Source organism: Euprymna scolopes, chromosome 18, assembly GCF_053919585.1.
Source record: "Euprymna scolopes isolate OS-2025 chromosome 18, ASM5391958v1, whole genome shotgun sequence".
Lineage (NCBI taxonomy): Eukaryota > Metazoa > Mollusca > Cephalopoda > Sepiida > Sepiolidae > Euprymna > Euprymna scolopes.
Window position 1 is genome coordinate 23610864 of NC_136499.1, and position 23294 is coordinate 23634157.

Sequence of the window (23294 nt, forward strand, 5' to 3'; positions counted from 1 at the left end):
CGGCCAAATTCATCACTGCAGCCTGTCTGACTCAAAACGATTAATAATGTTGAACATTAATGAAGTGTCTTGATTAGCAGCACAACAGAGTGGTTTTATGAGAAACAAGACACTCTCGATGCTGCTGATGCTGCTTATAATGTGCGGGGGGGGGGCGTAATAGATGGGATCATATAAAATATTATTAAATAAGCAGAGTTCGATTCCTAGCGGATATCACTTTTGAATGATTTCAGAAATAGGATGAAGTTACAGTTATGGGGCAAGGGATGTGATTATCCTAATAATGGATACCCGTACAGACTTTGGAAGCGCCTATGTCGAGTTCAAATCTCATCAGATCTATTGCGATCATTTAGTGTTGGGGCAGAGGAAGGGGGTCAGACAAAATTACCCGGAATCAAGAATGTCATTGTGTTTTGTTCTACTCAGTGTTATCCAGGAGCAATAAATATGAGATTATAGCAATAAGAGCTAGTTACGGCATGTGAATTACATTATAATTTTTCAGCACATTAAAATAAAGAGAGGGCGGGATTGGTCGAAAGATAAAGAAAGGATTAAGGGGAAGGACGGATAAATGGGAAAGTGAGAACGAAAGATAAAAATAAGGCTGGAGAGAGAGAAAATGAAAGGAGATAGAATTTTAATACGAAGATTTTACATACACTATTTAACTTCTATTTTTTTTTTTTTTTAATTTTAGTCCCGGGCAACGCTGATAGTCATGCTAATCTTATATTATATAAAGGGTAGCCGTCTGTGTGCTTTTATGTCCTGCTAAAACTTCAAAAATATACATATTCTTTTTCTTTTATATTAACATTCTTTCTTTGTTTTTGTTTTTTTATATTAACACCTCGGATTTTCCTCTCAGTAAAGATACAAAATATTGCTATAAAATAATTAAGTTACAAAACAGACTAGTAAGGTGATATATATATATCATGGTTTTCCTAGTTTACTGTATCATTCTGGCGTGAATTACTTCGAGAATGTCCCGGTATCAAAGGGTGATTTTTATTTAGTTTTTTATTTTATCAGTATCTACTCGAGGGATTTAATTTTGCAAGATGATGCAATTTTCCGAAAATATTCCACCTGGATAGACGTTAAGTAACAATAAGAATGTTCATATACAATAAAACCAACAAACGTTGCCACTGGTTAGTTCATTGAGTGCATTGAGAATGGTGGTTACTATGTAGAAAAGTTAATTCTGGATCACAAAAGGTCGCTCGTTTTAATGGTACTATTCCTGTTTGCGTAGCTCTTCAACTATTGGTCAGTTGTCTTTATTTTCTTTTAGTAATTATTATTATTATTAGTAGTAGTAGTTCTAGATTTATGAAGATGTTTTATTACTATTAATTCATCATTTAAAACCATGAAGTAATTGTACCCATTAGTAAGATTTAATTTTGATTATGAAAAGTTTGTTTATAAAGAGAACTAAATGTCATTCGATACAATGAGGTTGAATGAAATTTATGGTGACCTATAAGCGTCAAAATACAATGGATGTGTGACTGCAACATGTACAAACGTAAATAGTCATAGTTTGCTTTTACTGGAATTGTTAAAACCATTCCGGAATCAGTACTAAACTATTGCAGAATGTAATATGATGACATCTAGTCATAATAAAATAGTCAATGTGCGAGTTTAACATCTACAAAGTTAATTAATTATTAAATTTACGTTTAATATGTAACAAGTAATGTATCCAGTTTTTAATTCCGCCTGAATGGATCACCGAGGATTGCAAATTGCATTATTATGATGACTGAACTTATGCATTCGTGATCTGAAAGTTTCATCTGTTGCAGATATTGACGGTGTAAGACTCTAAAAAAGCAATTCCTTTCATGGACCTGCATCAAAAGAAGAAATGTGTCGTTCAATTTCTGGCAAAATTGCATTGAGAACAGCGGTGACTATGTATTTAAAAAAAATATATCTGGGGTACAAAAAAATCACTCGTTTTAATGGTACCACTCCTATTTTTGTAGCTCTCCAAGTTTTTGAGTTTTAAAAAAAAATAAATAGAAGACTTTACTTTTGGAACGAACTTCGAAGACGTTTGCTTTAGATAACCGTGAAGTTGTTTAATATAAAAGCAGACATCCACAAATCATTTAAGCTTGGGAGAAGTGAAAGTAATTATAGTAATCTGCATCTGTAGACTTTACAAATAGTAAAGAAATTTATGTATCTTACGAAATATTTGAACCCAGTGATTCGAGTAGCAGTAAGAGTACTTGCGATTGACAGGGTTTTCTCTTCCCACTTTTTCTCTGTGAAGTAATTAAAACAAAAACTTTTGACATTTTTGTTTTTAGAACGTGAATGAATCATTTTTTTCTTTTTTTTTGTGTGTGTGTTTTCTGTATTTTTTTTTTTATATAATGATTAGGGCTATAACAGCATATTCTTTTCATTGTTTTGACCCTCGAGTGTGTATCTATTGATATTTTATATACTTTAATATAGTGATGTGGTTCTCAGTTGATTAAGATATATACTCGAGAGTCAAAACAATAAGAATATTCTCTTGTCATAGCCCTAATAATGATTAGCATATCTAAGTTTTGGTTTTGAAACTATACTCGTCAACAGTAGAGGGGTAAAATATCACTACTTTATACGATATCTTGTGCTTATTGTCTTGTGTTGATTTTTTTGTATTGTTTGTCCAATATAAATTTGGTTTTTACCAGATGAAGCTGTCTAAAGATATCAGCTTCCTGACATAATATGCACCAAACATTAACATTATTGTTTTTTTTTTTTCCTTTCCCTTTGCAAAACTCAATCATGTTCTGCAAAGTCAAAAACATTTTCTTTTACAAAACGATCAAACCAAACACCATTAATAAATATTTGATATAAATATATAAAAAATTTTAAGCATAAAAAAACTTTTTCCAAAGTTACTGGATTTGACATTAATAGCCCCGAAAAAGTTGATATGCCGTAAAACAACCAAACGATTTATCAGGAAATGGTGCAAAAAATTTCCTTGTTTTAAAACTTCAGGCAAAAGATCAAAACAAATAAGTCAATCTTCAAAATAAATTTTCAAAAAACCCATCTCCAGATTTGGGGGTGAGAGGAGGTGGTGTTGTTCCGTCAAATATTAATTTCGTTTGGTTATTGCTTGACCAAAATAAATCTACATTTCCGTGTTTATAGCTCCTGGAGTACAAGCTTTTTATTAGTTGCCTGAAAAAAAAAATATTTTGGTTACTGTGCATCTTAAAAAGTCAGTCTTCAATTTTTCTTTTCGCTAATTTTTTACATTTTTTTTTTTTTTTTTTATATTAGCAAATAATATCAAAATGGAGTCCATTATCGCACCTGTAGTTTATTTCGTGAGAATATAAAACCTTTTTAATAATGCCCCTTTTTACTGCATAAGAATTCAGGTTGCTAATAGCAGAATCTTAAAGCAGCTGTACATTCTAGAGTGATGGAGTCAGGTATTTTGATTTTTGTTTGTTTTATTTTTTTAATGAGTCAACACTTATCAAAGCCCGAGGTTCACTCGAGGATAAGGGTTAATGAGTGTACAGTAGACAATGTGACAATATCGTAGTAATCGTTAGTAGTGGAAATTTGGTAAATTGAGTTAGGGGGACGGCTCATCAAGAACTTGTTTACGTTGGACTTGAAGACGACCATATTGTAGTCATATTGTAAAGAAAGCGGGGGTGGGGACAGAAGAGTTTTATAGTTATAAGATAAAAGCTTTGTTCATTTAGGTTTAGACACAGATAAAGAATGGGGAAAATTATTGATAGTGGTTCCAGATGGATGAGTGTTTTTCATGAAAGTTTGGTAGGGGGGGTATAGATTGGAGCTCAGACGAGCACTTGCCATGGAAATAACGACAGAGCAGAGACAGGCTCGCAATGTCTCTTCTAGCTTTCTAGAAAAGGTTTCCATTTTGGATGCCGTTTTTGCACGAGTCTAACTTTATTATTTTCGTCTATTGAATGGGTGGGGAATTCATTTTCCAAATGGAACACACGAGAAATTGAGAAGAGTGTAGAGGACCAATATTATGCATTTAACTTGTAATATTTGTATTATTCGGACTACTGTTCTCATCTTGAGTGTCATACAAGGTTTTGGCTGGTGTGACTTCTGACCGTCCTTAGACGTATCTTGCCGAACTTGAGAATCTGCACTGAATTTCAGACAAAATCTTTTCTTTAATCAAGAGGGGAAGAATGATCTCATTCCGTCAGCCATGACCGGGTAAAAGTCTCAAGTAATTTGCAATTTTATTTGAGCTCAGTTTCTATTAGCGCAGTTTTTTTCCCCCCCTTCATTTAACCCCTGTATAATAACTTTTGTATAATACGCATAAGTAATTCGGAATTTTAATTAGTCTCAGTTTCTATAAGCGCAGTTTTTTTTCATTGACCCCCTGTATAATAATACTTTTGTATAATACGCACAAGTACCAAGAAACTGTGCCTTTCTTACAGTTAAGCTTATCGAATGGGTCAAATAAGTCCATGAATCAATTCGTTTATCATTCATCTATCACTTCACATTGGCCAAACAAATTCATTTAACGAAGAGCAGAACTTTCGTCTTTTTCTTTTAATCACTCAAGATCGGAAATCTGTACCCGCCTCAACCCAGAGATCCAACCGGCAAATGCATGTATCGTACGCGTATAACCGTATTATGCGAAACCTTAACATTTTCTGATAGGGTTTTCTTTCATATTATTTGGATTTTTCGGACTACTATTCTCATCTTGAGTGTTATTTTCACAACATTTCGGTCGATGTATCCTGACCTTCTTCAGGTGTATCTTATTGAACTTGGGAATTTGGACGACAGAAACCTTCCAGAGTTCAACAAGATAGACCTGAACAAGGTCGGAGGTTACATCGACTGAAACATTGCGAAAATGACACTTAAGATGAAAACAGTATTCTGGAGAATCCAAATAATACAAATAACGAATCCTCATCTCAAAATTCAGAAATGTTACTTCTGTCTGTTGTATTCTTTTTGAAAACAGTAAATTCAACAGTAAAATGACACACAAAAAAAAAAAAAAATGCAGCAACATTATCTATTATATAACTATGAACGAAATCTGTGTGGTGATTATAAAACTAACATTTTATTTAGTTTTTGTAAAAGGTATTGAATTCAATTTTATGTATAAATACAGTGGAGTTTTATTTCCTGCACAGTGTTTGTCAGAGATAGTCTGCGTGCCAAATGTCGTAGATTAAACCTACAAACATTAAAAATTTGATAGGAATAATCTCCTACCTAATTCTCTTGTCCTAAGAGCATCGTATCTCTATAACACTAAATATCTGTGGACTATTTGAAATCATCAGCAGCATAACCAGTTGTGATTGCTGGTTGCTCTGCTATGGGAGCGGTACTAGTAGTAGATTTTTTTTTTTTTTTTACGGCATATCAACCCTTTTGGGGTTAATTCTGAATCCAGTAATTTTGGAAAATGTTTTTATGCTTTTAGTTTTATCTTCAAATATTTATTCATGGAGTTTGGTTTGATTGTTTTGTTTCATAGCATATCAATCCTTTTTTGGTCATTTGCCCAACAAAAACCTATTTACATTAGATTTGAAAACGCCCAAATTGTAGTCAGTTGGAAAGCAGACTCACTGTATTATGTTCCACAAGCAAACACTTCTAGTTAAGAAACTTTGGTCATGGAATTTCGTTTAGTTTTAGGCAGAGAGAGAAAGAGTGAGGGAAATTGTTGACGGTTGTTAGACAAGTATTTGTTGTAAAAGTTTTATGGGGGGGGGGACTATAGATTGAAGCTCAGTCGAGTACTTACCATAAAAGTAACGATAGAGCAGAGGTAGATTCTCAACGAGTCTTCTGTGAGAAAGTAGAAGTAGGGAGGCGAAAAGGTATGTGCCCACTAGATTTCAAAGATGATCTTGTACCCTATCAAGGCAAGAAAGAGTACTTTTAGGGGCTCTTACTCAGATATGGCAACAGTATTTGACTTTTTAAATCTGGACAATATAGGAAGATGTGTGTGGAAAACAGGAAACTTCGATGGTATGGCCACAGTGAAAGAATGGATTAAAGTTCTTGTTCAGTAGATGTGGAGGTCCAGTGTTCGGGAGAAAGCGAGGAAAAAACAGAAGAAAGTTATAAAATTGAACCTTTTTTTTTTTTTTTTTTTTTACAACTGTTTCATCACGTGTTGGCATGTAAAACGGACGTTAAACCGAACATTATGATTACGGTAGCTAAGTGAACTACATAGACTCGGGTTTCATTCCCAAAGTAGTTCATCAGGTTTATATCCTTCTGGAATTGAACATAAACGTTTGTCTAGCTCACTTGCCATTATAATTTCTTAAAACTGTACATGCTATATATTTCGTCCGGATTCATTTCTATCTACTATGGGGAAAAAAACCTTAGCCACTAAAATAAGCATTACTCTCGTATGGGTAAAATTAGTGGTACGTTTTTTTTTATTATAAACTTGTCTAATAATAAAATATATTTGTTAGTAGATTCAGCGATTTAATATCAATTTTAATGATACTCGTGTATGTTTTCATATTTTGTTTGTCACATTAGTAAATGACTTTCTTGACGTTTTTGTTAGTAGTAAAGTGTACTGTTCTGATATTACACATTTGTGTCCGTCCCTGTCAGCGAAATAGATGAATCTTTCTAGATTGAGGTAATTCTAAATTATATCCCAATACAAACTGCCCTTGTTAGGAGTTGGACTAGCAGTGTCAGAAACTGACATTAAAAATGCGTGATAAAAATTGAATAATTCGACCTCCTATCTTTCCAAGCTTATAACTACTTGAAAAATGTAATTCAAACCCTAATTGTTTTTTTCAATTAAAGGAGCAAAGACCAAATTAAAAAAAAATAATAACAGGTTTAATAGCAAATTATGCAATATTTGTTTTTTTAAATCGGTTTTCTTTAAAGAAGGTTTAAAGAAAATCAACGTATTTTAACTTGCTTCGATAAAATATATGTATATATAAATGCCTAAAAATCACTTACCTATAAAAAAAATACTATTCAATGGGTCGTTCCATTTTTCATTAAGATTTATCCATATTTATATTTTAAATTCCATGTATTTTTTAAATAAAAGAATTTTTTTAAACAATTGTTTTAAAACCCCGCCATTACGTAAGCATTATTACGGTATTTAGCCAAACGCCGAACCGGTGTTTCTTTTTGTTTTGAACTACGGATGAATAGAAGGACGTAAAAACCACACGTTCGCGTTAACCGTCTAGCCTTGTGCGTGAAGAAATTTGTATCTCCATAGATGAAAACTAGTCATATTTAAGTTTTTGCCTTAAAAAAAAACAGTCGAAGAATTCTTTTTTACTCAAAGAACTACGGGAGTTTTTGATTTAATATATTTTATTTCCACTTTATGGAGTAATTTTTTTTTTTTTTCGTAATATCTAAAAAAAAAAAACCATTGAATGAAATAGAAATAATTTTCGTAATATAAAACGAAACTTTCTGTGCAATATAACAAGATTATAAGGTTTCACTTAAAAAAAAAAGAATCAACGTGGTTTTTTAAAAAAGGTTTTAAAGTTTGGACTTTACAGGTAAATTTGCAAATAAACGTTTTTTTTTAATTAGCTTATTTTATTTATTGATCTTTTACCTTCAATTTGTGATATATAAATTTGAGGTGAGAAAATTATTTTCATTTTAATAGACATTTCAAAATGGGGGGGTTAAAAAAAATAAACTAGTCTAGAATATGATATTCGGTTTATTGGAAAGAGCATAAAATTTCACATTGAACCTGAAAATATCGTAAAAATTGAACCAATAGAAACGTTTTGATAGATTTTTAAAGTTAAAAAAAATGAAAAAAAAAATAACTCGTAAAATTCAATTGATTTCATTACGTAAACAAAATGGCTACATGAAGGCGCGCAGGGACTTAGTAAAAACTGTTTTTTTTAAAAATAAATAATATTTCTATTATTTTTTAAACGACTTTAATAGTTTATTTTGGAAGTATATTCCATAAAGAAAATAAACAACCCACTTTAAAAGAGAAATTACAAGTTTTTTTTATATTTTATTCGCAGTTTTTTGTTAGAGGTGTCAAAAATTCTCCAAAAATGCTGACACATCTAGAGTTGGACTCTCCTCACATAAAAAACAAAAAACAAAAAAAAAACACCCTGTCTAATTCTAAATCCTAGTGGGTTAGTATATAAGGACGTTTTATACAAATTGAATCAAACCCGCTTTTGAGGAGAAACATAAAAAAATAACGTTCAATCCAAAATGTTTCGAATCCAGCCCGCTTTTGAGGAATTTAGTGTTGGGACGATTAATTGGAATCGAGAATCGTAAAAAGCGGAACATTTTGAGATATCGGAATCGGAAAAATTTGTATCTCTTTTTCGATGTCAAAACGATTCTTTTGTCATTTTTATTTGATTCTGTTTAAAGAAAAACTTTCCACTGCTAATAACAATAAAAATAAAATAAATATTTATTGATTTTAAACTACCAGTAAAACTAAAATTGATAGACCATACTCCACAAGTGTATTTTTATGTTTAGGAAAATATCAGCACATTTAACATGTGTTTTTACAGACATTCGTGACAAAATAAGTTCTATAGTTAAATATGTAGAGATTTATAAAGAATCGTAATCGGGAAAAATATTGGAATCGTCCTATCACTAATATATATATATAGAGAGAGAGAGAGAGATAGAACGTGTTTATTTACTTACCCACGAGGGAAAAATGGACCGCATGTTTCCGTGACGTCAGATTTGTGTTAACTATACGCACTATGGAAAAGCAGAAGCGACTTAATGATTTTTTTTAAAACTAGACACCGCCAAAAATGGCCGAAAAATCAAGTTGTCGTTTTTTAAGACGAAATTACATTTATTAAAATCCATTATTTCTGAGTAACTTTTTTTTTCCAGAAAGATAAAACTCTGAATTTTATCATATAGAAAACAGAATAATGTAAAACTTTTTCTACTATTTTTAATTAAATTTTAAATGTTAAATTTTCCCAAAAAGTTAGCAATTGATATTTTTTGTCTTGCAAAAAAAAACGTACATAAATATTTAAAAAAAAAAAAGAAAAAAAAAAAAAAAAAGGTTTTTGAAATAATTAATTTATTTATTTGTTGTCTAACTAAGATTTAGGGTGATTTTCTATGAGAATATGCAAAAATATTATAAGTACCTGGATTTCAAATAATTCCACTTATTCATATAGGCAACCCAGTTACTTCGCGTCGATCAAGACAATGTTTACGTTTGTACTTGATAAAAAGCAAACTATGGAAGACCAAACAGGCCAAAAAAACTTATTTTTCAGTGACGAAAATTTCAATGTATTATTAACGCTGAGGCTGGCCAGTACCAGATGGATGACTATTTGTATGAGTTTGGTTTTTAATGTGCATGTGTGTGGGGGCCAGGCTCCCCAAAATGGGGGGGTGGCAATTTAAAGCAGAATAAAAAAAAAAATTATTTCAGCGCGTTTGGTCCACCGTAGTCGAAAGGTGGCAAACGTTTTCAAACGGGATCGAAAAAATGATGCTATTTTTAACACAAAGGGCACAATATTTATCGAATTATTTATTTTTTTTTTTTGTATCGATTCTTCAAAGCATGCCCTGTTTAATAATGGTCATGCATTATTCGGCTCGCTAAAAAAAAAAAAATAATTTATTTATCAAGGATTTTAAAATGGCTTTTTTCGTATAAATATTAAAAAAAAACATTTTTTTTTGTTTTGCTTAACTTAAATTAATTATTTTACTTAACATATTCACCGAATTTCACACTTCAAAACTCAAAAGTGGGATAATTAAACACAATCGAAGTTCTGATATTCAGACGTCAAAATAAGGTATGCAAACAATTTTTTTTTTTTTTTTTTAAATCTATAATCCTGTCCCTTACAACAACACAATATGTTTTGTTCAGTTTCAGATGATTATTTTAAGCATATTTGGAACCCCCTCAAAACAAGGGGGGGGGTTGTAAGCAAAAAAATATATATATATAAATATCGTTTATGAAAAATAAGTACACTGTTATAAAGTTCATTCTTCTCTTAATAATCGCTGAAAATTTCGTATTGATTGGATAATTACCTGATTTTTGGTAGATTTTTCAAAAAGTACTTACCTGCCCCCCCCCCAGTTTTGGCGGTGCCTATTTAAAACCTTTGTTTATCTTCAAACTGCAATTAATAATTAATCTTTGTTATAATTTTGTTAGGTTTTAAGATTTACACAGTTTAACGATTACTAATATTATAAACATTTGTATATTAAATACGGTTTTACTGAATGTTCATTTGGTTACCTAGGGGCTTCCATATTTTGTTCGGCAAAAAGTGACAAACAAAATGAGGGTGGGGAGCCTACAAAATGCATAATATTTGTACAATAATATTTTCAAATTGGTTTTAATCTGGCGATAAAATAACTGACAAGAGTCATGTTTATATTAAAACTTAATATTTAAATAAAAAATTTAAACAAAATTAATTAATAATCTATGTTGTAACGGAATATTTTGAAATAATGGAATGTTAATTTTTTAAAAATTCATTTTTAGGAAGTTTCTTTTTCTTGGCAGTTCAACTGATTATAGTATATATTAATTCGAAAAAAACACTATTAAAAAAAAAAACAATATTAAATTTATATCATTTTTTTTAATTGCAACTTCAAGGTAATTTTTTGTTCAATACGTGTATTTAAATTTTAAAACAAATGTTTTACTTATTTGAACTTTTGTTTCATAATAAATAGAAATGTCGATATCTTTAAATATATTTTGTTCAAATTTCGAAAAAATAAATAGGGGGAGCACGCACTAAAAAAAATATTTTCCCTCGTATATTTTACGGAAACTGCATTTTATATGTAATTTCATTCTAAAATGTATAAGTATCGGAAATTTCTGACCATTAGTTGATTTTTGCTAGATTTATTAAACACGGGTATGTTTTCACGTTCGGAATGTCTACTACGCCAATCATCTAAACACGATTTTCGTCTCGCAATTTCATTATTTTCGTTCGATGAAAAAAAATTTGTTTAAATTATTACTCGTTTATTTTGCCCTTTTTTTTTTAAATGGTACAAAAGTTATACTGATAATATTAATTTATAATAAAGTTACATCGTGTTACATATAGGGTGGGATAATTATGTGGTGAATTTTCCCAGTCCCTATAGATCCTTAAAGAAAATTAAAACCTGAAGTCTCATGAACAACGCTTCTTTCCTAGAACTACCCGGTTGTGGAACCGCTAGATTTTCCGGCTGACTATAACATGGTTCAAGTCCAATGCAAACAAATTCTTGTTGGGCCGCTCCTTTAAACAGTCAATTTCTACTCAATTTCCGTCATCGTACACGAATTAACCCTTATCATTGAATGGCTTTTGGGCCTTGATAAGCGGTGACTCCCCTCCCCGTAAAAAAAAAAATAAATAAAAAAAAAGTTTCTATCTTTGACGAAGTTTAACACGTGCCTGAAACTTTTGGATGTATTAAGATTAAAAATGCCGGCGTGTCATTGTTTACTATATCGTGATTTTGCGAAATTCAATCCCTTTATAATAATAAAAAAAAAAAAATGGCTTGAGTTTAAAAGAAAATGCTAAGTTCGTGTTCGTAAAATCAATGAAAGCGTGAATTTTCGAACGCGTCTATGTTTAAAAACAACAACCAAAAAAATGTTTATTTTGTGTGTGTGGGGGGGGGGTGTACCATTATTGACGGAATGTCACAAGTTTATTAGTTGTGTGTGTTGCCCCATCCTCTTCCTTCATGTATATAAGTGGACAGTTTGAACTTTAATTTCTCAACTTCCTTCTTGTTTTTCATGAGTTTCACCTCTCATTTTGGCTAAATCGTTTTTTCCCCCTACGGTAAATGAAATGAACTGTTCCATGGGGGGCGTGGTTAAGCTGAGAGAGAGAGAGAGAAAAAAGTGGGTGTGAATTACAAGACGAGATGGGGGATGAGGAGGAGGTAAGAAAGCCAGACAAAAAAAAAAAAAAGTCATAAGTAACTGACAAAAGAGACGTGGGGGGGGGGGGGCTTTCTAAAATATTTTACACTGATAAGATAAAAGGGAGAATGCCAATCTATTTCCACGTTCGCTCATGTACGACACGTGTGTATATGTATGCTTTATGTGTACGTATGTATGCGATCTCACTACATCCGTGCCGTGCTGCTGACGATTCTCAAGTTAGTTGTTATCATCCGAGAAACGGCCGTTGTAGAATGGAGTGGTCGCTAGAAAAGCGGGAAATTTGAGGTTATGAATTTTATTGCGCATGACTTAGTTATTTCGATTTGCACGGACAACATTTTTAGCATCTGTGGAATGTATTATTGAAAAAAACTTCAGAAGAGTTATTTTTAAGAAATTACCATTTGAAAAATATCCCGTTTTTCTTGTAATTTCTCTCTTAATAGAAATGTTTATCAATTTTACACTCGTCTGGTCTTTCAACCGTTAAATCTTAAATTCTTAATATGGAGTGATTTTTAAACAGTGGGTTTCCAATTATATGTAATTTTTAATTACTATTTAATATATTTAATTAAACGATACGAATTGGAAAGGCTAAGTGTGTGTGTGTGTGTGTGTGTGTGTGTGTGTGTGTGTGTGTGTGTGTGTGTGTGTGTGTGTGTGTGTGTGGTAAAATGAAATGGGTATTTATCAATTTCGTACGGTGAGAAATGTGACACAAGAGTCGGAAAAGTGGGATCCCGAGGAGGAGGAGGAGGAAAGTACTCTTATATGCAAAATAAATAAATAAAAATAAACAAATATAAAAAAAACGCGTGGACAGACCCGTCGGTATTCCTCGAAGGGCGCCCCCAGGCGATTAGCAATAAACTAACCCTTTCTCAAAAAGAAGACAAAGCCTGGGAGGGTGAACCTCCTAGAACTGCACATGACCAGCATCATGCCGCAATCAGCAGGGATGAATTTATTTCAGAAATCACCCAGGCTCTGATGATTTTGGCACCGATGTAAAGTGGCGAGAACGAAGTTACAGCAATTTATTAAGAATCTGAAGTCACCAACACCTGTGGGGTTTCCATTTATCCTAATAGAACGGAAATAAACACAGGAATTTCTTTATGTAATTTTTCAAATTTGGAACGACTTTTTTTCTTTTCTTTTTGTCATCAGTTATGAAAGTCGACCAGAAAAACAAACAAAAATATCAAATTTAGTTTTAGCTTAATTTAAAACTTGGGGTGAAGGTAGGTAGGGTGTATTGTAGAATTTATGTCCGTCAATGCTGAAAGGAAACTATCCCAACCCATCATCTCTCCAAAACTTAAAGAAAAAAAAAAAAAGCGAGAGAGAGAGAGAGAGAGAGTCAACCAGAGAGCCAGAGCCAGCCAAGGTGTCGCTAAGCTTTCTTCTATAATAGGAAAACCACCATTCAGCACGGACACACGAACACAAAAGATCCTCCTTCTATTTCGTTGTCCAGATGAGTTCATGACCAACACACGCACTTGGCACCTTTTAATAAGTGCAAAACACCGAACTCAAAAAATAATCAAAAACGACCCAAAACATTGTTTTCGCACATTCTCTGTCTAGCTTAATCGCAAATGACACAATTTTAGAGTGGTTTCTTAAAACGACTAAATTTTTTAAAATATTATTGAATTTTATGCTTTTAATTTCATTAAAGCCTTTGCTTGCAATTTTTTAAGTAATCCTCCCCCACATGTTTAAATAATGATTACAATGGAATTTCCCTCTCTTTCTGTGTGTGTGTGTGTATATATATATATATATATATATATATATATATATATATATATATATATATATATATATATATATCCATACATCCCTGGGAAGTTGTCAGTCCGTCACATTAACACTCGTGTTAATGAGAGCTAATATAAAAATAAAAAAAATCAAACACACACATGTATATAATGTGTAATGTGTATGTATACACATTTTTTCGTTGTTGTTATTTGATATAAGTATTAATATGTCGCTACACATTCATAAGTGTGTTTCGGTCAGCCAATTATAAGTAACTAGAGAGTTCTTCAGGCGATATTGCTTATACAAAAGTATAGTTCGTAAAGATTATGGTGTTTTGTATGAGTAATGTGTTTTTTTTTTAATTGGCTCTCATTTTAGTTACTACGGCTGACCGAAGCTTGCGCATGAATGTGTAGCGACATATTAATGCTTGTGTAAAACAAATAAAAAGTATGTTTTGCTCTATTTTGGTATTGAACACTCTTGCATTAACCCCGTTAAAACTGCATTGGTCACTTCTGAAAAATGATAACCTGGGGAATATATATATATATATATATATATATATATATATATATATATATATAAAATCCGTTTCTAGAATAATTTCTGAGAAGCTGGCAAAGAGAAACACCGTTTATGAGAGCCAGTATAGAATAATCACATACACATGTATTTGAAGGATCTGGAATTTTATTAGATTCCATATCCGTTAATACATGGCTAAAATCAGAGTGTAGTATCCGTTATGGTTGGTTATGGTCTATCTCGAAATGAGGCAAATGGGTTTATCTCTTTCCTAAGACGCCCTCACTAAGGAATGCCGTCGGGTCTAAACATGGCTATTTTTGCGCCCGCCCAGATGGGGGTGTCTTGATGCCCACTGCAAACTGACTTATACTGCAGTAGAAGTAGGAGACAACTGAGAGATCTCATTTGATCACGTAAATTAATATACGAAGATATAATTTTATGCGTAAACTTTCACTATTTATTTCAACACTGCTCAATACATAGGTAGAGCTAGTTAGTAAGTTACGAAAATATATATGGCAGTTAAGCTACACAGAATATTCCGCGTTTCATTCTCGTGAGAATTCGTCAATTTTATAACATATATATATATATATATATATATATATATATATATATATATATATATATATATATATATATATATATATATATAGTTGCTATTAAGTTGTTATTCTCTTTGTGTGGTCTTGTGCTAAATCCGGTTCACTTTAGTAGATAAGAGAAAGATGGTATTGTTATTTCGCCGGCTTTGAGTTCGATGCTCATAGGGTACTCCGGTTTTGACACCACCAGATTCTATTCAGTGGAGGCTGCTGACCATAACAGACAATTGAAGATCGTGGTGGGACTGGTGGGATACTTGAATAAATTGTTTTTATATTCTTTTTCTATTTCTCCTTTATTCTTTCCATCTTTTTTTTTCTTTTTTTTTTTCATTTTACTTTCTCTTTCTCTTTTTCCTCGTTTCTTCCTCCCCCCCCCCCCAAAAAAAAAATGTTTGTTACATTTTTTTCCCCTTCATCTCCTTTCTTTCTCTTTCTGTTCCTCTTGTTTTAAGTTTCAAACACCGATTAGGTTTGGATCCTCTCTAGTGTGCACCACCAGTGAATGAGTTACCTCTGTCTCCGTCCATCGATCGAGAGAGGGGGTGGGAGAGGCAGAACATTTCGTGCATCATCAGCAGCAGCGACTGCGTTCTTTTCCTCTCTCGCTCGCCCACCCCCACCCTCTTCCCAAGAGACGGTTGACTTGTCTGCTTCCTGCAAAGCTCCCCGCCCATCACCCAAGTAAAAGGAGAAAAAATAAATGGAAAAAAACACTAGAAAGAAACATCAGATGTTTGGAATAGCCGGGTAAAAAGAAAAAGGAAACAAAAACTTGGCTCACCTGTAGACCTCTCTCTCTCGCGCGCGCTCTCTCGCTTTCTCTCTCTCTCGCTTTCTTTCTCTCTCTCTCTTTCTCTCTCTCTCATCGGACATTCGAAGAAACGATGGCACACATGATGCACGCAGTAAAGAAAGAATTCTTACGATGCGTTTAGCAATAGAAACGCCACTTCAAACTTAAACGTGACCGACGAAAGTGTGACGCACTGACCGACGTCGGGAGAAAGAAACATCACCTGAGATCTATTGTTTCGATTTCTGTTTGGGATGAAGGTTGTTGTATTGGCCGCGGGTTGCTGTCGGCCGGGTTAATGGGGAGAAAGGGGGAGAGGCTTGGCTTCCTCTTTTTTTCCACCAGAATAACGACAGGTAAATGAAAAGTGTGTGTGTGGCGCCACCTTCTTTTACCTGGTTTCTCCTGGAGGTGGTAGTGGTGTCTGTCACGCTGCTGGCCCAAGAACACAATCACCACAGTCAGTTTGGTGGCGGCCTTCCACACACACACATACACACGGGGGAGAGATAAGCCGAAAGAAGGAAAGCAAATGCCGGCAGCTTGACAACACTCACATCTGTTAATAATAAACCAACCTGTTTCAAACAACACAAACGCTTTTCTATAAATAGAATTTTATCGACTCCTCTACCTGGCGCTTCTCTAGCAAATCAATGGAACGCCTGGCCAACTCTCCTCAAAATCAAAGAATACGGTAGACCAGGTCTTTTTTTTTTTCACCGTCTCCTCCTGATGTCCTTCGCTTTTTTTTTCTTTTTTTTTTTTCCTAGTCACTTTGACTTACTCATTCTTACATTTTCACACCTGCCTTTTTGATGTGAGCCAATGGGTTTCTTTAAAGAAAAAGAAAAGTTTTTTTTTGTTGTTGTTTTGTTACCTGTTCAGTTGAATGATAATGATCAGCGGTCTGTCTCCATCAAGGCACCACGGGGCTAACCTCCTCTGTCTACGAAAGACGAAAAACGCCGCAAAATAATAATAATAAAAAAAAAAAAAAGAGGGGAGTTTAAACAAACGAATAATAACAATGGAGAAAGGGGGACAAAAGAGGTATCTTGGATTTACTGTGGAAGTAGGGATTGGACATTTTCTACCTTTTGGAGTATTATAAAAAAAAATGTAAAAAAAAAAAAAAAAAAAAAATCCCGAACAAAAAGGCATTATCATTGAGATGGTTATTACATTACCTGGTGTTTTTTTCATCCCATTCTTCAGACTTCCTCTTCAAGATCACATTTTCTTCATTTTTAATAAAATGGTGAGTTTTTTTTTATTATTATTTGGAGTTTAATCTTTGATAACAATCTCTTTACCTTTTTCGGTTAACTGACTTCGTTTCAATTTTCAACTTCATGAATTTTTTTTTTTTTTTGCATCACAATTTCTCTATCAAACTCACATTTGATTAAATAAAATACACACACACACACACATATATATATATATATATCATAAAATAGTACTCGGACTTAGGATAAATATGGCGATTACATCAGCCAGTTCCTGCCAGAATTGAAGACCGTTATTCAGAAGTTGGAAGGGCTCAAAACTAAAATTAATAAACAAAAAAACGTCAATTTTAGTTAATGAAATATGCCTAAGAGAAAAAACTGCTACACACACACACACACACACACACACACACACACACACACACACACACACACACACATTAATGGCTATAATAATCTGATTTTCGGTCTGTTCAGAGTGCTCGATTTGCTCTTGTATACAGTTACCGATGCCTTCTTAGATGTAAGATATCTTTTTTATTATATTAAAAAGCACATTTTAAGCGCACACACATACACACACACACATAATAAGTAGTGAAGTTTGGTTACAGGTTAAATTCTAATTAAAATCGTAGGTTAACTTGAGAAATCGATTCAATATTTTTCCAATGAAGTTTTGGTTTTGGGTTAAATTGTTATGGAACTTATGTTTATATCGTAATATAATTAAATCTCATACAAATGGAATGTTTCCGTAAACAGAATGCGCATCAAAGTTAATGGATAGAGAATAAAACCCAAAACATTTTCGATCTGAAATCTGAAGTGACTTTTATTTACAATTTTTTTATTTATTTATTTTTTTTTTTTTTTAAGATTTGCCGGAAAGTCCTCATCTTTTGAAGCGTTAATAGATTCCCCCCCCTCCTCCACCCAATTATTATACGATTCGTGTTGATTCTTTTAATTACGCGGAACTTGTTGAAGATATTCAAATTTTTTCGGGTGGGAATGGAGGGTTCTGCTGTTTATTTTTTATTTACTTATTTATTTTTTACTGGAAAAACAAAAACACTATTTTTTGTTTAAATGATAGGTTTATTGCTCGAGTCGGTTTTCTTAAAAAAATTTTAGACGAACTTTTTTGTAATATACAATATAATAATACAGTTCTTTTTGTTGTAATATGCAGTTCTTTTTTTTATTAAATTAAAAAAAAAACATTTTTCTAATATTAAATAATAGTTATTTAATAAAGTTCGTACCAAATTATGATCCGTTTATAATGTAGTTCAAAAGTTGTTCTCTTTAAGTGCTTCCCCAAAAGGACTGGATATAACACAATGTCCGCTTAATGCGGAACGTACCTACACTAAAAGAGGGGTTCGGGATAGACTTCTTCTGAGGACCTTAACAAACCTAGCAGTTTTTAATTTTTCTTTGATTTATTGTTAGTGTGACTTGAAAAGGAATTTCTTGAAAAGACAAGTTGTCTAATTCCCCGATTCTTTGGTACTATAGGTCTTCAAAGTTTTACTATTTGGTCGTCCTACCTGTAGAATGTAGAGCGCAGAGTTGAAATATTCTTTTTGGAAAAAATGTTGCTGTCAATTTTGTAATGAAACCCAACCGAGTCGCATAACAAAGACATCTTTGGGAATTGTAATCGTGTAGTCTGTTAATTATGACAATCTTTTTCAAATCGTTTTCTTTTTTTTTTCTTTTTTTCTAATAATACTAAGAAATAATTTTCAATTAAAATATGAATTTATGAAATTATAAACTTAAAATAAGTTACTGTTTCTCCATTTGAATATTTTTTTTTTATAAGAAAAAAAGTTTTTAAATACGAGGATCGTTCCAAAAGTAAAGCCATGTCTATATTTTTAACTTAAATAGTTAAAGAATTACAAAGACAGGAGCAGTACTGTTAAAACGAGTGACCTTTTGTGCTCCAGAATTTATTTTTCTACATAGTCACCACCATTCTCAATACATTTTTGCCAGTAATTCAATGACGCATCTCTGTTTCTGGCGCACGTCCATGACGGGTTGCATTCTTAGTCTCACACCGTCAATATCTGCAACAGAAAGATGAAACTTTTAGTTCATAAATGCATAAGTTCAGTCATTACAATGCAATTTGTAATCCCCTCTGATACATTCGAGCGGAATTTTTTAAAAAAATAGAAGGCATTACTTTTGTTTAAGGAAAATAATGTCTCCACTGTTTCCAAAAATTTAAAAGGATATACGATGAAAATTAAAACTTTACACTTTCTGAAATTTATTTTATTTTCTTCAAATATGCTAAAAATTGTAATGCGTACATTTTAATTTTACAATTTTATAAATAATTTTAATTTATGAGGGGGTAGGGGTAAGTGGAGAAATAAATTTTCAAGTTAAAAAAAATGTTTTCCAGATAAAACTCAACGCAAATATTTCGAGAAAATTACTAAAAAGGCGAATAAAACGCTGATTAAAAAAAAAATCGAACAATAGAGTGCTTGAAAATTTCTCTTTTTTGTCATTCATATCCTGCAAATTTTTCGTATGCAAGGAAGAAAGGAAAAAAAGATTCACATCACGTTTCGTAAACAGTTTTTCGTATCTAAAGGTTCCACTAGGGGAACCAAGAAGAATTATGAGACTTATCGGGATAAAAGGCTCAACATGTAAGGTGGAGCTATTCTCGTATGTCATGTGTATTGAACATACCTCCTAACGTATCATGGCACCCTCCCCCCTAATCTCATTCCATGTCTCTTATATCCAATATGTGATAATCCGTTTGGCTTATACCACTTTCATCGCAATAGCCATCCAGCTTTCCTCCATCCACCTCTATACGCTCTCTTATATACTCCGATATTTCGTTCCTGATGTGCATTTCTTATCTGTTACCTAGCATCCCCTCTCTTCCGATGAGAAGCATTAGGTTTCGAAATACCTAGGTATAAAGAGCATCTACATTTCTTATCCCTATTGATGTAATTTCCTGAATGGAAGATTAAATTTATATACATTAGTATATATTTTGTACTGTGGATTTTTCCTTGTGTGATTGTTTGTTTGTGCGTGTGTATATATATATATATATATATATATATATATATATATATATATATATATATGTGTGTGTGTGTGTGTCTGTGTGTACATTTCCCTGCCAAACTAAACTACTCTGTCAATTTTCAGTCTACAGACTCGAGATTTAAGATAAGGGGTATTGAGGTTTGGGAAAATCTTTTTAATCGATTTTCTGCCAGAAATTTGGCTGTCAAGGGATCAAAGTTCAACGATTTAACCTTTGAAAACTCTACCAAACTCCTCCGCCAATTTTGAGTCTAAACACTTGAAATTTTAGATGCAGGTTACTTGGACATGGATCAAACTTTTTAATTTGATTTGAATCCAAAACAATAAACGTTAATGGGTCAAGATTAGGGTCAAAGTTTAAAAATAATTGACCTCTGCGGTCTCTACCAAATTACTCGGCCAATATTTTGTCTAAACATTTGAAATTTTACATAAAGTGTATTTAGGTATGCAGCAAGCTTTTTAATCGATTTTTGGTCGAAAATTTGGCTGCCAAGGGGTTAAAGTTAAAAAGATTTGATCTTTGCAGACTCTACCAAACTCGCCCGCCAATTTTGGGTCTAAACACGTGAAATTCTCTCTCTCTCTCTATCTATCTATATATATATATATATATATATATATATATATATATATATATATATAATGTGTGTTGGGACGATAAATCGGACTCGGGAATCGAAAAAAATCGAAAGATTTGGGGGTATCAGAATAGGAAATATTGATGCCTATTTTCCGCTGCCAAAACGATCTTTTTAATTGTCTTTTTTTATTTGATTTTGTTTAAAGTAAAAAATTCTATTGCTGTTAAAATAAGGAAAAAATAATGAATATTTATTGATTTTAAATTACCAGAAAAGCTGAAGTCGATAGATCATCTCCACAAGTGTATTTTCACGTTTAGTAAAATATCCGCATATTTAACATGAGTTTTTACGAAAATCTGGGAAAATAACAATCTTATAGTTAAATAATTAGTGATTTATAAAGAATCGGAGTCGATAATTGGATCGGAGTCGGGGAAAAATATCATATATATATATATATATATATATACATATTATTCAAGAGTGATAACTAATGTATCTAACAAGATTATTAAAAGTGCTCAATAAAATAAAACAAAGATATAGTTTTATTAATATAAAAAAAAAAAAATTACACGGTCGTGACACTGGACATGCTAATATTTCGGACAGATGGTCGGTTAAAACCACGTCCTCGTCAGGACGACTTCAAAAATGGTTGTTTTCTCGACTTGTAATTATACTTGTCCAGTGTACATAAAAACAATTTTCCGTAACAGCTTAAATATCAAAACAGTAACTCGCACAAATACGAAGTGCTCAATATTCTTTTAAATATATTCATAACAATAATAATGTGACTTCTCTTAACGTTTTTTTTTTTTTTTTTTTTTTTTCTTATCGATGTGCAATGTTTACTTGTATTTTTGTTTGCTTAATCATCGCACAGCAAAGATTTAATTTTCTTTAAAAAAAAGAAAAAAAAAAAGTTTGGGAGAGGGGAATCTGCAATCTTGTTGCTGAATCATTTTTTTGTTTGTTTACCTACCCCCTGCCCACCAATCTCTTAATATTCTTTGCTGCGTATATATATTTGTACCCAATATCATTATTTCAATGATTGTAAAATAATTTTTATTTTTTAATTTAATTTAAATTACTGTAATTGAAATAATTGATCTTTTTAGTCTTGATTGCAGTAATAATGTTCGAACTGAGATTTCAACAGTTTTGTCTTGACATGTTTCAAGAATCCGTTGTTCGACGGTGGATAATATAGCTTTCACTTTTACTTTGCTGAAGGCAAAACTATTTATTTAAATTGTAAATTTTACAAAAGAATATCAGCTCATCATGGTTCCAAAAGGGAATACGCCTATTTTTTTTTTTAACTCAAAAAGTTGAAAAGCTAATTAAACGGAAGGGGTATCATTAAAACGAGTGACCTTTTTTGTAGTTCAGAATTTATTTTTCTACATAGTCACCTTCATTCTCAATGCACTTTTTGTCTGGAATTCAATGACGCATCTCTGCTTCTGGCTCACGTCCATGACAGATGTTGCTTTGTTAGAGTCTCACACTGTCAATATCTGGACCAAAAAGATGAACCTTTCAAGTTATGAATGCAGGAGTTCAGTCATCATAACAATGCAATTTGCAATCCCTCTGATCCATTCATGCAGAATGAAAATAAGGGATTACTTTGGGAACGTAGATAATTAAGGTGTTTGTTTTACCTGCCCGATCACAATGACAGTTATACACACGTTTGTTTTTTATTAATTTTATTGCGGACTATTATCCCCATCTTTTTTTCTTAGTTTTTTCACAACGTTTCGGCCAATTATTCCTCTGGCCTTCGTCAGGTGGTAACCGCTTCGGGGTAGGAACTCTGAATCTCCTGACTGCATCCACTTCAATTACTGCCTTACATAGTTGTTGTCGTCTCACCACGTTTTTAGTCACTTGACGAAGGCCAGAGGAATAGTTGGCCGAAACGTCGTGAAAGATGAGGATAATAGTCCGCAATAAATAAAATTAATAAATAATACTCATCTCAATAATGAATTGCAATTAAATATAATTTTTTGTTTGTTTTTTTTTGTTTTTTGTTTTTTTTTACATTTTCACCCAGAACAAGGCACTGTGCCACTTTGATGTAGAGCGTTACTCTCAGGGACATAAGTTGCAGTGATGCTATGTAGGGAGTTGAGCAGCAAGATGTCTGTTTACATTGCACTTGAACTTCTGCATGTGAGTACAGTTGGGAAAGCAGGAACCCGGAAGGAAATTCTAAAGTCTAACAGTTCTGTGGAAGAAATTATTAGAGTAGACATCTTATAGCTAGGGATCTCTACTGTGTAGGGGTGGGACTTTGCTGCTTGTTGGGTTTAATACTTGTAAAACAGGTAGGATGCAACATTTCGTCAGTGAGACAGAGATTGAAGCCTAGATAACAGTTTAGGACCTATCAGGTTGGCGACTCTTGAACCCTGTCCGGAAATGAGACCAGTAGCAGATACACCAGCCCAAATGTGACAACAATACTCCGTATATGGGCGAATAGTGGCCTTATAGAGATACAGGATACTTTCAGGTGAAGTAACTTTCTAGCACGGTAGAGAGAGCCCACCTTCTTTG

At 32.7% G+C, this 23294-nt stretch overlaps 1 protein-coding gene across 7 annotated transcripts in view; it reads left to right on the forward strand.

The window, feature by feature from the left end:
• Positions 1–23294, forward strand: part of LOC145297523 (uncharacterized) — a 609211-nt gene that overhangs the window by 474830 nt on the left and 111087 nt on the right. The window contains exon 1 of one of the 7 annotated variants that reach the window (XM_080143433.1): positions 16917–17048. The exons of the other annotated variants lie outside the window; for them this stretch is intronic. The gene's annotated coding sequence lies outside the window, so the exon portion shown is untranslated. Of the gene's footprint in view, positions 1–16916; positions 17049–23294 lie in introns of those variants that run through there. 7 annotated transcript variants of the gene reach the window in all.